The following is a 15,864-nucleotide window of genomic DNA, read 5'->3' as shown; positions in this document are numbered from 1 at the left end:
TTACATTTAATACCATATATTGAACAGTCCTAGAATGGTCTAACAGCTTTATACATATCCTATTCACCTCCAAACTTTAAAACTACAGACTCATTTTTTATCTCCATCAGTGTCCTTTTTAATTTCATGCTTCTTTTAGTTTTTAGGCTAGGAAAAGCAACATAGTTTTGAAAGAACATAAAAATATCTCTAATATTCTTTTTTCTCTGCTGTGTAAACAAGAACCATGGTTACATGTTATGACTCACGATGTCTGTTCAAACTTACTTTCTCATCAACAGTGTAAAAATATAATGCATTATGTGTGATAACCAAAGACTACCTTTAGCTTTTCTGATATTAATGAATATAAATATATTGTAAGCTTATTACAAGTGATGCTGTCTTGTGATTTTGATATTTCCCATCTTATGATATATTTGCTGACCATACTTAATTTTTTTCTGGAAATATGTCAATTATACTCCTCTGGCTATTTTTCAGTATTTGAGAAGATGGGTTTTATTGTAGAACATTGCATCAATTTTTCAAAAGTTTGCTTATCAAATATATTATATATTTGATAACTACCAGTATCAGTATTTGATAACCACCAGTATATAGAATGTTTTTCATTTTCTTGATTTGTGGTGATATTTTATTTGTGCACCCCAATAAAGCTTATCTGGGAATCAGAGGAAAAAGACAGCCACTATATTAAACACAGAGGTCAGGCTGTGGTGGCACACACCCTTTATCCTATCACTCAGGAGGCAGGGATCCATCTGGATCTCTGTGAGTTCAAGGTCACACTGGGAACAGAGCCAGGCATGGTGGCACATGCCTTAATCCCAGCACAAGTTACCACCCCCATTGAGCCTTAGGTAACTGTCAGGCCTACAAGGTGGAGCCCAGAGAGGACCCCTGAAGACCCGAGATCCGAATGGGTGGGCTCTCTTGGTTCCTGGATCCTAGATGCTGGAGGTAGACCAAGCAGCATTCTCCAGAGAACACCACTGGACTGTGCTTCACTTTTCCCAGACCCTATAACCTATCCCTTCACTTGTAAGTTACCCTACAAAATAAACCTACCTTTTAACTATGTGGAGTTTCCTTAATATTTAAACCAATAGTCCAGAGGTCTGTACAGACTGTCAGGAAATGATAGAACTGGGCAGAGAGAGGAAGTAAGATAGGGCACAGAAAGGTATATAGGCGTGAGTATACAGGAAGTAGCTCTCTCTCTGGAAGCTGAGGAGTTGCTAATGTGAGGTTGGCTGTGGCTTGTTCTGCTTCTCTGATTTAGCTTTCACCCCAATATCTGGCTCCAAGTGATTTGTTTTATTATTATAATCTATTAAAATTCATGTTACATTTTTTGGCAGTTTAGGAGGACCAAAGGGTGCTATTGTATTACTCACTCTAATCGAATAGAATGTTCTTTGTGTAATGAGCTCTGTTTCATTCAGAAAAGAAGGTATTTATGTACAAATAAATACACAGAATGAAGACATAGATCATATGCTAAATTAGTAATAAAAGAAGAGCATATTGATGATAAGAATGAGGTTTGCTCACTATGACCCAAGTTCAGGAAAAATAACAAAGTCTGTGCCTTGGATAAAAACTGAAATCTATTCTAGAAAAATATAATGATGCAGAAAGCAAGTCAGATAAGACACTTTCTCAGGAAGGAGGCTGTATATCATATGGGTTTGAAGATATATTGTTGTATTAATGGATATTTAGTAACTTGTAGGGTCACAGAATAGTGAATAAGCATGGTTTTACTAATCACTAGAGAGTCTTGGACACCAGTTTTGTATAACTACAGTTTTCCTGCCTTGCCCACAGTCAGGACAAATCTTTGTCACAGGCCAGTCCCACAGCTGCGTAGACCCAACCAAGTAAACACCGAGACTTATATTGCTTACAAACTGTAAGGCTGTGGCAGGCTTCTTGCTAACTGTTCTTATATCTTAAATTAATCCATTTCCATAAATCTATACCTTGCCACGTGGCTCGTGGCTTACTGGCATCTTCACATGATGCTTGTCATGGCGGTGGCTGGCAGTGACTCTTTCCACCTTCCTGTTTTCTCTGTTCTCCTCTCTGTTAGTCCCGCCTATACTTCCTGCCTGGCCACTGGCCAATCAGTGTTTTATTTATTGACCAATCAGAGCAATTTGACATACAGACTATCCCACAGCAGTTTTGAGGTCTCCAAATTGTTAATTACTACATGCAGTGCTCATTTACAGAGAAACCTTGTCATAAAGTGATTGCTTTTATGTAGAGTAGTGAAAAGGAGGTAGACATGTTTGACAAGAGACCTATCAGAAGGTATTATTACACCTATGTATTATTACTTGGGAATGTAGAATTCCTCACATATGTGAGGAGGAGAGAAAAAAGAAACTGTGAATATGAAGTTGAGAAAAGTCAAGTATGATTTCCAGAATATTGATCTTCAACATCATGTGAGCTAGAGGTAAGAGTTCCAATACCAGCCAACTGGGCAGAGATTGATCAGAGCCCTCACAAAGTTATCAAGAAAAAAACACAGGTCAAATTAAAAAAATGTTGTGCTAATTGACATAATTATCTATAAGAGCATTATTCTACATGAAAACATTTTTAAATTTCATTTTTCTTTAAGTATGTCTTCCTGCTCTGTGTGTGTGTGTGTGTGTGTGTGTGTGTGTGTGTGTGTGTGTGTGTAAATTCAGTAATCTCAGAGGCCACAGATGGTGCTGGATCCCCTGTGACTGGAGTTACAGACAGTTGTGAGCTACCTTGTGGTTGCTGGGAATTGAACCAGGGTCTTGTGCAAGAACAGCCAGTGCTCTTAACCACTATGATATCTCTCTACCCATCCAGAAGTGAATTTAGATTCATTTGGTATGCTTATTTAACTTTGCCTATCTGAAGTCTGGAGTAAAAGCTGAAGTCTCCAGGTGTGATTGCATTTCATAATAGAAGGAAGTAATTGTTGACAGCTTACCACACTTCAGATCCACCATGCAAATTTCTATTTGTTCTTGAAAATCAATGTTTCTGTGTGGAAATCTGTAACCACTAAGGCAGTATTTTTATATTCATCAGGAGCTTTCAACAGCACTTCTTTTCTATTAGTTATATTTTATCTGATAAATTTCATGCATGTATACAGGGCACTCCCTTATATTCCTCCTACCTCTATCATCTGCATATCCATCCAAAGTTTCCTTTATGTTTTGTTTTCAGATCCTCTGGTTTTGTCAATGGATAAAACACAAATATTTTTTGTTGTATTTTGGTGCCACATCAATTTAGCTAAGTCACAGTAGTGAGGTCCCCTTTTGGGTCTATGATCTCTCCAACCATGGGTTTTTGACTGGGTTGCAGCATCAGGCATTTATTCCTTCCTGTGTAGTGAGCCTCTAATTGACTAGAAGGGCAATTGATTACCAGATGGCACATATTTCTATCAGGTTGGCATCATATCTGGTAGGTTCATGGCTAGGTAAAATAACTGATGTTTTATCTCTCCTAATATCATAAGTAAGTAGTATCTTCCTGTGTTTTGATAGCTAGCCAGTAAGGAGGAATCCTCAAGCTTAGTCACAGTTAGCTTTCTCTATAACTTGCAATCAGGTATGTGCTTTCTTCAGCAATAAGATCTTATCATTTGGTTCTAGTAGTAAACCAAGAGGAGTGGCAATAACCCAGAATACCACCTCTTCCTAATGAACACATACAAAATAAATAAATGTAGAAGCATTTGTCAGTATCCATGCTAAATCGTGACTTCTATTAAAGCTCCCACCTTGACACTGTTGCTTTTTCCCACTCTAGAGAAAGTAAACTCTTGCTATTTATTGAGATTCATGATTGCTTCATTAAACCTGATAAAAAGCTAGGTATGGTGCTGGAGAGATGGTTCAGTGGTTAAAATCATTGGCTGTTTTTGCAGAGGACCTAGGTTTGATCCCCAGCACTCACATAGGGCAAATTACTATTGCCTGGAATGCTTGTTCAGGAGACACTCTTCTTTCCCCCAGAGGCACCAGGCATACATATAGTACACAGACATACATGCAAGCAAAACATAAATACACATAAAATAATTATTTTCAACACAGAAAAGGAGTTATTGGTACATTCTTAGGCCTTCATGAATTAATATAAAAAATCTATGATCCATTATGAAGATGTGTATGATTCAGAAACTTGCAATTTACCCTTCTGTCCATTTAGAACCTCAATCAAATTTCTCAATAAAAATTATCATTTTTCTCTATTTTCAATATTTCATTAGGCACTTTTGGAGAAAGCTATCATTCAATCACTACAGAAATGAACAAATGCCCAATTTATAAAACTTGATGTGGAGATGTACCCAACTAAAAAAAATGCTACATAGAGCCTCTCAAAGTCTCACTAAACAATGAAACAAAGAGAACTTCATATGTAGCAAACACCTATATTGAGACAGTGTGTTCTAAAAAATGTATCCCATTTGCTTTTTTATGAGAAGAATGTGCCCACTAATGTGGCCTGGAAAATAACTTGAATTTCCGTATGACTAGAATAAAATTATTTCATTTGTGTAATGTGGAATTCTACCCCCATCCTTTACATTCAGTTACACAAAGGTTTACCCATGGCTCTATGCCAAGTTTTGTTTTGTTCGCTTTGGTGTTTTCTGAGATTAAACCAGTAGTTGTGCATGTTTGTGCAATTTCAAACTCAGGATTTATATATGTAATTATTCAACTAAGGGGAAAAGTTAAAAATATCTTTAATTAATAACATGGAAAGCCACTGAAAGAATTATAACACTGAAGAAGATCCTTTTTCCCCCTTTGTCAGCCTACATATTTATAAGATTTATAATAGAATTGCTCTCATCCTCTCTTGGAACAAAGCCTGCCTTCGTAAATACGAACTGAGTTAATTTGTGAAGTAATTCACAAATGAATATCTGAGTCTTAGATATAGGAAAAGGGCATATTTGACTGTTTTCTTTTTGTAAACAATGTCTTTCAATCCCCCCACTCCAGATATATGCTTATCTTACTCAAGTTCCCCCAAATCCAATGCAAGATGTCCACCCAGCGAAGTGATATTTCCTTCTGAGATGAATACTTTTAGAAAAACAAATCTGCTATCCCAGAATAGCCCCTTCAAAGCACCCATAGTTTGCAAGATCAGCATCAGGATTTTTTAGAATTGCTTCTTGTTAGAGGGAATAGATGATTAGACTGAATACATATTGATGTATTTTCTTGGGAAGTACTATGAAATGGTACCCACTGTCCATCATTTTCCTATGCTGAGTCTACCAAATATAGCTTTCTTGGGCTTTTAATCATCTTACTTTTGATTCTGTGCATGTTTGTATCATTCATCTCTCTCTGCCTTCTGCTCACACCCAACTGTCCTAAAGGCATCTTTTCATATATCATCTGCAAATAATACTCCCTCTCCTTACTCTCACCCTTGGAGCTTGCACCAAGGCATAAACAATCAACTGGAATGCAAACCAAATTATGCATACACTCAATACTGCTTTACTTGTAAAAGATGATAGGAAAGATTAACTATATTTACCTCAATAGGATGTACTTATAAGGCAGTTCACACCTTATCTTATTGTATTAATACAAGGCTCTCAGCATCTAAATCTTGAGATGCTGCTGTAGCTTTGAGGATTTCTCACCTTCATCTTTCTAAAAATAAGTTTTTGTTAGACACCCAGGGAGGATGTTTTTCTACCCATTTGAGATATACCCAGGAAATCTGGCAGAGGGCCATGGATTGTGCTCAATAAATATTAGCTTTGCTTAGGAATTAGACCTACAAAGCAGTTTTAGCTTCAGCCGTCCAGATGAAAGGTAAAATAAAATAGAAACTGACATCCTCCTGCCATGTTCCATATTAACTATTTAGTGAATAGCATTGCTCTGATTCATAAAGCAAAAGAAGAAAAGATTTACCTTCTTTGACATGTTTTGGAAGACTCAAAATCTGATTGTCTTCCACCTTTATATGATCAAATGATCAGAGAACAAGCAAGTTCCCTGAGGTTGTCCTCTGTGTCTGAATACATAGAACTGTGGCCAGTCAGTATTAGGAAGAAAAGATACACAGTGACTAAACTATACTACAATTTTTACAAGCACTGGCAACATTGGTGTTGGATGTGACTTGTCAAACATAATTCTCATAAAGCTCATAATGAGCATAGTAATATATTTATCATTCTGATAAAACCTTATTTTCAGGCATGGTCTCATGTAACAGAGACTGGCCTTAAACTCACTTGGTAGCCAAGTGACCAAAAATGGCCTTACCCTTCTGATCCTCTGGTCTTCATGTCCTGAGTGCTATAATCACAGGCCGGCAGGTACCACCATGTCTGCTTTTATGTCATGCCCAGGAGTGAACCCATGTGTTTGTGTGTGCTACACAAGCCGTCTACAAACTAAGTTGTATCTTTAACTCTGATGAAATCTTTGTAATAAAGCTATTTGTGGTGACAAATTTTTGTGGTCAACTTGATAGGATCTGGAATCAACTATGAGAAAAAACTCAGAGTGGGATATAAGTGCATTTCTTGGACAGATTAACAGAGGAGGGACAACTCTGGCTAAGAGTGGGCATGGTTCCTTTTATTGTTATCTCAGAGGAGATTCAAGAAAAAAAGCTGTTGCTATTTCCCTGCCATATTGTTTTCCCTTTGCTGACCAAATCTATCCTGCTGTTGCTACTGGTGCTATCATTCTTCACTTGATTTGGAAACCAGCTTCTTCATTTTCCAATGTGGACTGACAGCCAGCCACTCTCTGGGAATCCTCTAGATTTTAGTGCCAGATTTGACTGTTAAAGTATCCAGCCTGAACAGTTATGGAGGTCTATGCCTCTGCAGCATGATGATGACATTGTTGGGCTACTCAGCTATCCAGTCCAAATAGTTTAAGCTAATCAAATAAATCCTACTTTTAATATATAAATCTGTCTATTGATAGATAAACATATAGATATATTCATTCTATCAGTTCTGAGAAACATAAACTTCTATATTATATAATGAAGTATTATCATTATCTTGTTTTTCAGATGAAAAATTTAAACAATCTAGTCTCAAAAAGTAAAATATTAGAACTCCAGAGAACTTGGCTCACAGAATCAGCTAAGCAAGGTTCATAAGGGCTCACAGAAACTGAAGAAGCAATCACAGAGCCTGCATGGGTCTGCATCAGGTCCTCTGAATATATGTTATGATTGTTTAGCTCAGTTTTTTTGTGGGACTCCTAACAGTGGGGACAGGAGCTGGCTCTAACTCTTTCACCTGCTCTTGGGATGCTTTTCATCTACTGGATTGTCTTATCCATCCTTGATATAAGGGTTTGCACCTGGTCTTATTGCAACTTGTTATGATGTGATCCTGTTCATTTGATTTCCCTAGGAGGCCTACTCTTTTCTGAGAGTACATGGAAGAGGATTGGATCTGGGGGAGAGGGGAGGTGGTAGTGGGGAAACTGGGAGGAGTGGAGGGAAGAGAGTTGTGGATGTATTGTATGAAAAAAATAATAAAAAGAAAAAAATGAAAAAGTTCAATGTTGCACAAGATATAGAATTGTATTTTAATGCTGGCAGCTTTTTTCATAAATGATAAAATGTGGCATAAAAACTATATTTGTAAAGCCATGTTTCTACTTGAACTAACCATTTCAATTTATAAATGAAATATTTTCACATAATTTATTCTTTATAATTACTTTTAAAGATAAGAGAGTGACTATCTGTATACACATGGGGTGCTAACAACTGTTAGAAAATTAAAGTATATTAAGTCAATTCACATAGACCCACAAGCAACCATTCTCAATCACAGATTAACTGAAGTTCACAGGATGTCATTTTTCCCTAGACTATAACAATCAATGTTGGTTCCAATTTTCAGTATTCTGATGTTGATGTACTTCATAAAGAAGGCATAGCTTTTCTTTGTAAGATTTACACAGTTATGCTGAACTCTCCTTTTACCTACAAAACATGTATTGATTTGATGCAAAAATTCTCTCATAAATCTAATGTCTCATTTTATTCCTAAAAGGATTAAGTCCTAACTATTGCCAGTTCTCATACTATTGTAAGGAAATCAAAACTTAAAACTCAATTATGCAATGAAACTTTACCTATATTTCATAATACCAGGCTAATCCTTAGCTTTCCTGAAATGCACAGTTGGAATTATGATAGTTTAGGTCTGTGTACAAAGATATAACTCCCTAAGCAGGGCTGATAAATTATCAAATCTACCAAGTATGTTTCAGCATAGATTTCGAAGTATTTTGTTCAAATAAGCTTCTCTGCTAAATCATGTATTTTAATTGATATTATACAAAAGTTCACTTTTCCCTATGGATGGTAATGAGAGAATTTCTGAGAATGGATTCAAGTTTAATGAAAGGACTGAGTTACAACTACAGTTATTATTTTGAGTAAGTCACTATAGTTGTCCAACACTTGATAGCTTTTATAACATGAGGGTATGAAAGGTGGGAGAGATGACTCAGAAGTTAAAAGCACTTATTTCTCTTACAGAGGACCCCAGCTCAGTTCTTAGCATCCACATGGTGACTAACAAATACCTGTATCTTTAGTTCCAGGGGCTCAGACACCCTTATGACCTCTATAGGTACCAGGCATGCATATGATGCACATAAACTTGGAGGCAAAACATTTAAGCAACTAAAATAAAAAGATTAATAAACTTAAAAGTTAAAAAAATGTTATGAAATGCATTTTCCCTAGTTGCCTATTGATCTGATTTTCATTCAAATTTCTGGACTTTGTGACCTGTGCATTCTGATAATTTATTTATCTATTAAGACATTTATTCCTTTCACAAAATTTTAATGTGTATTTACAACTTATCAGACATGGATCCTGACCTTAAGGAAGTATGTTCCTTGTTATCAAAGATTATTTATAGTCCATGGTAGTGACCAAAAATAAGTAGAAATTTTTCAGTTCAAGGTGAGTGATACATATATATGTTTATCGTATGAGTAATGGTGACAGATGGGATAAGGGGATGGGAAGAAATTTGATTATGAAAGAATAGTAGATAAAATTACCTCCTTAAAAACTGAAATCAGTTGCACACAAAAAAGTGAAGAAGACATATTTATGGGGCAGTAGATAAGTTATTAGAGTCTGTGGCAAAAACTCACGATGAGTTTCTAAAATAAAAAGAACTTGAAATGACTCATCCATTTTACAATAAGGAATAAAATACACAAACTTTGAGAAATGTTCTATAGCACTGGTTCAGAATCACCTTGAGACTATAACCTACACATTCTTGAATTCTAAGCACATACTTAAAAAAGACACATGGATAATGAGCAGACAACACAAGGATATTTGGCAATGATGCAACACTTGAATTGAAGGAAAATGTAAATGGTAGCCACTAAAATATTTTCAGTGGAAAAATCTAAATTATGTTTGGCAGAGGTATTTCTAGCAGATACATGGAGAAAATGGATAGAGATGGAAGTTAAAAAAGAATGAGCATAAAGGACATTGATTCTTAGGAAGAAGCTGTAGATGCAGACATGTTTGCTTATACAAGAGCTCTTCTTCCCATTCCTACTGTGGAGTAAGGGTCTACACTGATGTATTTTGGCGACATGCTTATGAGTTATTATCTATAGAAAATATATTCAATTATTTCCAGAAGATGGTGAGGCTGCAGTTATTATTTAATCCTACATGTACTATGATTTTTATTCTCCAAGGAAAGATATCTTTTAATTTTTTTAAGTATAAACCAGGTATACTATGTGTATTTAGTCAGAGTCCCCAAGAAGAACAAAAAAGAACACATATTAAAAGGGGAAAATTTAGATTACCTTGCATGATACATACTGGATAGTCAAAAGATGGCTGTTTTCACACTACAGAGACTGAAAAACTGGTAGCTGCTCAATCCATGAAGCTGGGTATGTCATCAGTCTCAATCTGGTGGTAAAGGCCTGGAGGATTCCTAGAGTGGCAGATTTTTGTCCACAATGGAAAGTTTAAAAAGCTATGTTACAATGTTAGTTGATAGTGGGAGCAGAATTAACAGCAGCATCAACAGCAGCAGCAACAAGATAAATTCACTCACCATCCAAATTGTGAAAGTAAGTAGGCAGAAAAACAAAAGCTGTTCTCTCATAAATCCTTATATCTAGGCATCTGATGGAAAGCATGTCCCACATTTAGAGTAAATCTCTAAAATTTAATTAACCTAATCAAGAAATTTCCTATGCTAGGATCTAGGCCCCAGGACACAACCAGTCCCCAGGACCACCATACATGCTGCCCCAGTTGAAGTCCAGACTGGAAGATTCCTATAGGCAGGCTCCCCCACCAAAACCTCCCGAAGACCCATGCTCTACTCCAAACTTACCCATCACCCTGTGACCCCAGTGGCTTCTTGAGACACAGAACCCACCAGCTCTCATTGGACCAAGGGGTGAATGAGTCTTCTTCCACCCAGAGTCCTGCCTCTAGGACCTAGGCCCCATGACACAAGTAGTCTCTACGAATCCCCACCCATGCTGCCTCAGTTTTCAGGCCAGCAGGGAAGACTCTTAATGGCAGGCTCCCTCACCAACGCCCCCATCAGACCATGCTATCTATAAGACAAGATCCATGCTCTACTCCAAACCTACCCACCACCCCTGTGATCCCAGTGGCTTCCTGAAATAAATAACCTGCCAGCTCTCATTGGACCAAGAGTGGCTTCCTGAAACACAGAATCCACAAGCTCTCATTGGACTAAGAGCTCATTGGACCAAGAAAGGCTTCCTGAGACATACAATCCACCTGCTTGGATTGGACTAAGAACAGCTCCCTGAGACACAGAATCTGCCAGCTCCAATTAGACCAAGAGCTAAGATTGGACCCAGAGGGGCTACCTGAGACACAGACACAGCAGGCACAGATTGGACCAAGAGCAGCTTCAGCCTCACAATTGGGCACCAGGTGCCCCTGTTGCTGGAGGACTTCTCTCCAGGTTCCACCAAGCCCCGCAATCCCACAATCCACGCATAAAATAATCACTCAGATGCTTATATTACTTATAAACTGTATGGCTGTGGCAGGCTTCTTGCTAACTGTTCTTATATCTTAAATTAACCCATTTCTATAAATCTATACCTTGCCATGTGGCTTGTGGCTTACCGGTACTTTACATCTTCCTTGTCCTGGCAGTTGCTTCAGGCAGTGACTCCTTCTGCCTTCCTGTTCTTTTATTTCTCCTCTCTGTTAATCCCTCCTATACTTCCTGCCTAGCCACGGCCAATCAGGTTTTATTGACCAATCAGAGCAACTTGACATACAGACCATCCCCCAGCACAGCCAAGTGCAGACCATCTCAGACACCTGCACTCAGGTCCTAATCATCCTCTACGCAGACCTGCTGGGTAAAGCCATGAGGAATCCAAGAACGGACTCCCACAGGACATACAGAACATCCCACAGCATGCCCTGGCGAGTGGGGTCTTCAATGGGGGCCTAAAGGGAGGGCCAGCGAATGAGAAGGACAAGAGACACAAAGAATAAGAGCAAGACAGAATGTTTGATCAAGCTCCAAAATTTTATTTTTCTCTCAAGGCATATATAGGTAGACAAAGGGGGTTGCAAGAAGGGACTTAGTAATGGGGGTTGCAAGCAGGAAGGGACTTAATTATGGGCTGTCTGGCCAGCAGGGAAGTTGCTCTGGGAGTTATCTATCTAGTCTTGTCTAACTGCCTAATTGCTTAACTGCAGCTTGTTCACCTGATATCTGAGAAGAGGTTCTCATATTTGTGAGAAGAGGTTCCAGTGCTATGGAGACTTAAGCAAGTCCTATATCTAAGAAAAGAGGAGAGAAACCCAAATATAGCAGCATATGTGGCAAGGGTCGCTTAGGCTTATGGCTCCCATCAGCAGCTTGCACAGACACAGGCACCTCTTGCAACTTTTGGAGGAACAGATAGGTAGACACCAGTGCAAAAATACATACAAAAACACAAAGAACAATTTGGCATCACCAGAACCTAGCAGATCTACAACAGCAAGACCTGTATCACAACATACAAGAAGCAGAAGAAAGTGATCTTAAAAATAATTTTATGAAGATGATAGAGGACTTTAAAGAGGAAATGAAAAATTCCCTTAAAGAAATTGAGGAAAAAAAACAAAAAATAGAAGAAATTCATAAATCCTTTAAAGAAATCCATGAAAAACATGAAAAAGCAATTAAACATTTAAAGGAAACAATTCCTGACCTGAAAATTGACATAAGCCATGAAAAACATGAAAAAGCAATTAAACATTTAAAGGAAACAATTCCAGACCTGAAAATTGACATAGAAATGATGAAGAAGACACAAACCGAATGCTAGAAATAGAAAATTAGAGTAAATGAACAGGAACTACAGATGCAAGCATAACCAACAGAATACAAGAGATGTAAGAGAGAATCCCTGGCAAAGAGGATACAATAGAGGAAACAGATTTGTCAGTCAAAGAAAACACCAAAGCCAAAGAAAGTATTAACACAAAATGTCCAGGAAATTTGTGACACCATGAAAAGGGCAAACTTAAGAAAAATAGGGATAGAAGAAGGAGAGGAATACCAACTCAAAGGCACATAAAATATATTCAGTAAAATCGTGGAAGAAAACTTTGCCAACTTAAAGAAGGAAATACCTATGAAGATACAAGAAGCCTATAGAACACCAAATAGACGAGACCCCACCAAATAGCCCCCTTGCCACATAATAATTTAACAAATAAACATACAGAATAAAGAAATAATATTAAGAGCAGCAAAGAAAAAAGGCCAAGTGACATATAAAGGCAGACCCATCAGAATAAATTTGACTTCTCATTCTGACTTTGAAAGCCAGAAGGTCCTTGACAGATGTAATGCAGACACTAAAAGACCACAGATGCAAGCCTAGACTAATATATCCAGCAAAACTTTCAATCATCATTGATGGAGTGAACAAGACATTCCAAGACAAAACCAGATTTAAACAATACCTATCCACAAATCCAGGACTACAGAAAGCACTAGAAGGAAAACTCCAACCTAAGGAAGTCAGATGCACCCAAAAAAAAACACAGGCAATAGATACCACCACAGAAGCAAATCTCAAAGAAGGGAAATATACACACACAACCAACAACAGATAACAGGAATTAACAATCACTGATCATTAATATCCCTTACTATCAATAGACTCAATTCACCTATAAAAAGACACAGGCTAACAGAATGGATATGAAATCAGGATCCATCATTCTGCTGCATACAAGAAACACACTTCAGCTTCAAAGACAGACACTACCTCAGAGTAGAAGACTGGGTAAAGACTTTCCAATCAAATGAACTTAAGAAGCAAGCTAATGTAGCTATCCTAATATCTAACAAAATAGACTTCAAACTAAAGTTAATCAATAGAGACCAGGAAGGACATTACATATTCATTATAGGAAAGATCCACCAAGATGACGTCTCAGTTCTGAACATTTTTGCCCCCTATACAACACCTACATATGTAAAAGAAACATTACTAAAGCTTAAATCACACATCAAACCCCACACATTAATAGTGGGAGACATCAACACCGCACTCTCACCAATGGACAGATTTGCAGTCTGAAACTTAACAGAGAAATAAGGGAGCTAATATATATTATGACTCAAATGGGCTAAATAGATATCTACAGAACATTCCATCCTAACAAAAAGAAATAATATACCTTCTTCTCAGCACCCCATGGAACCTTCTCTAAAATTGACCACATACTCTGTCACAAAACAAATCTTCACAGATAAAAAAAATTGGAATAACCTCCTGTATTTTTATCAGACCACCATGCTTAAAGTTAGATTTCAACAACAACAAAAATTACAGAAAGACTATAATCTCATGGAAATTGAATAATGCTCAACTGAATCACCAATGGATCAAGTAAGAAATAAAGAAAGAAATTAAAGACTTCCTAGAATTCAATGACAATGAATGTACTACATACCCAAACTTATGGGACACTATGAAAGCAGTGCTAAGAGGCAAATACATAGCACTAAATGCCTACATAAAGAAGTTGGAGAAATCTCACACTAGTGACTTAACAGCACACCCAAAAACTCTAGAACAAAAAGAAGCAAACTCACCCAGGAGGAATAGACACCAGGAAATTAAGACCTGAAATCAATAAAATAGAAACAGAACAATACAATGAATCAATGAAACAAGGAGTTGGTTCTTTGAGAAAATCAACAAGATAGAGAAGCCCTTATTCAAACTAACAAAAAGAAGACAGACAGACAGACAGAGAGAGAGAGCATCCAAATTAACAAAGTCAGAAATGAGAAGGGAGACATAACAACAGACAACAAGGAAATCCAGAGAATCATCAGGCAATAATTTAAAAACCTGTACTCCACAAATTGAAAAACCTGAAAGAAATGGACAATTTTCTGGATAGGTACCACATTCCAAAGTTAAATCAAGAATAGATGAACAATTTAAATAGACCAATAACCCCTAAGGAAATAGAAACAGTTATTAAAAGTCTCCCAATCAAAAAAAAAGCTCAGGATCAGATGGTTTCAGCTCAGAATTCTACCAGATTTTCAAAGAAGAGCTAATACCAATACTCTTCAAATTGTTCCATAAAATAGAAACAGAAAGAGCATTACCAAAATCCTTTTATAAGGCTGCAGTTACTCTGATACCCAAACCACACAAAGATGCAACAAAGAAAGAGTATTACAGACCAATAGCCCTCATGAACATTGATGCAAAAATACTCAGTAAAATATTGGCAAAATGAATCCAAGAATATCAAAAAAATTATCCAACATGACCAAGTAGGCTTCATCCCAGTGACAAAAGGATGGCTTAACATATGAAAATCTGTTAATATAATACATCATATAAACAAACCAAAAGAAAACAACCATATGATCATCTTATTAGATGCTGACAAAGCCTTTGATAAAATTCAACACCCCTTCATGATAAAGGTCTTGGAGAGAACAGGAATATAAGGAACAAACCTAAGCATAATAAAGGGAATTTACAGTAAGCTGACAGCCAATATCAAATGAAATGGAAAGAAACTCAGAGATTCCACTAAAATCAGGAAGAAGACAAGGCTGTCAACTCTCCACATATCTATTCAATATAGTACTTGAAGTCTTAGCTAGAGGTCAAACTTTCAATACTTGCAGATGATATGATAGTATACATAAGTGACCTCAAACATTCTACCAGGGAACTCCTACAGCTGATAAAACACCTTCGGTAATGTGGCAGGTTACAAGATTAACTAAAAAAATAACAGTAGCCCTCCTGTGTACAAAGATAAATAAAACAGGCTGATAAAGAATGAACCATTACAATATCCACCAATAATATAAATACCTGTAGGGGTAACTCTAACTAGCAAGTTGAAAGTTCCTATATGACAACGAACTTTAACCTCTTTCTGAAGAAAGAAATTGAAGATAGAATATCAGAAATGGAAAGATCTCCCATGCTCATGGATAGGTGGATTAACATGGTTAAAAAAATGGCAATTGTCAAAAACGCATCTACAGATTCAAGGCAATCCCAACAAAATCCCAACACAATTCTTCACAGACCTGGAAAGAACATAACTTATATGGAAAACAAAAACCAGGATAGCTAAAAAAACATCCTGTATAATAAAGCCACTTGTAGAGTATCAACCATCTCTGACCTCAAGCTCTACTATTAGAATTACAGTATAAAAACAGCTGGTTATTGCGCATAAAAACTGACATGTGGACCAATGAGAATCTTAAGTGAAGCC

The sequence above is a fragment of the Peromyscus leucopus genome, chromosome X (assembly GCF_004664715.2).
Source record: "Peromyscus leucopus breed LL Stock chromosome X, UCI_PerLeu_2.1, whole genome shotgun sequence".
Lineage (NCBI taxonomy): Eukaryota > Metazoa > Chordata > Mammalia > Rodentia > Cricetidae > Peromyscus > Peromyscus leucopus.
The sequence above is the reverse complement of the archived record's forward strand: the minus strand, read 5'-3'. Positions refer to the sequence as shown.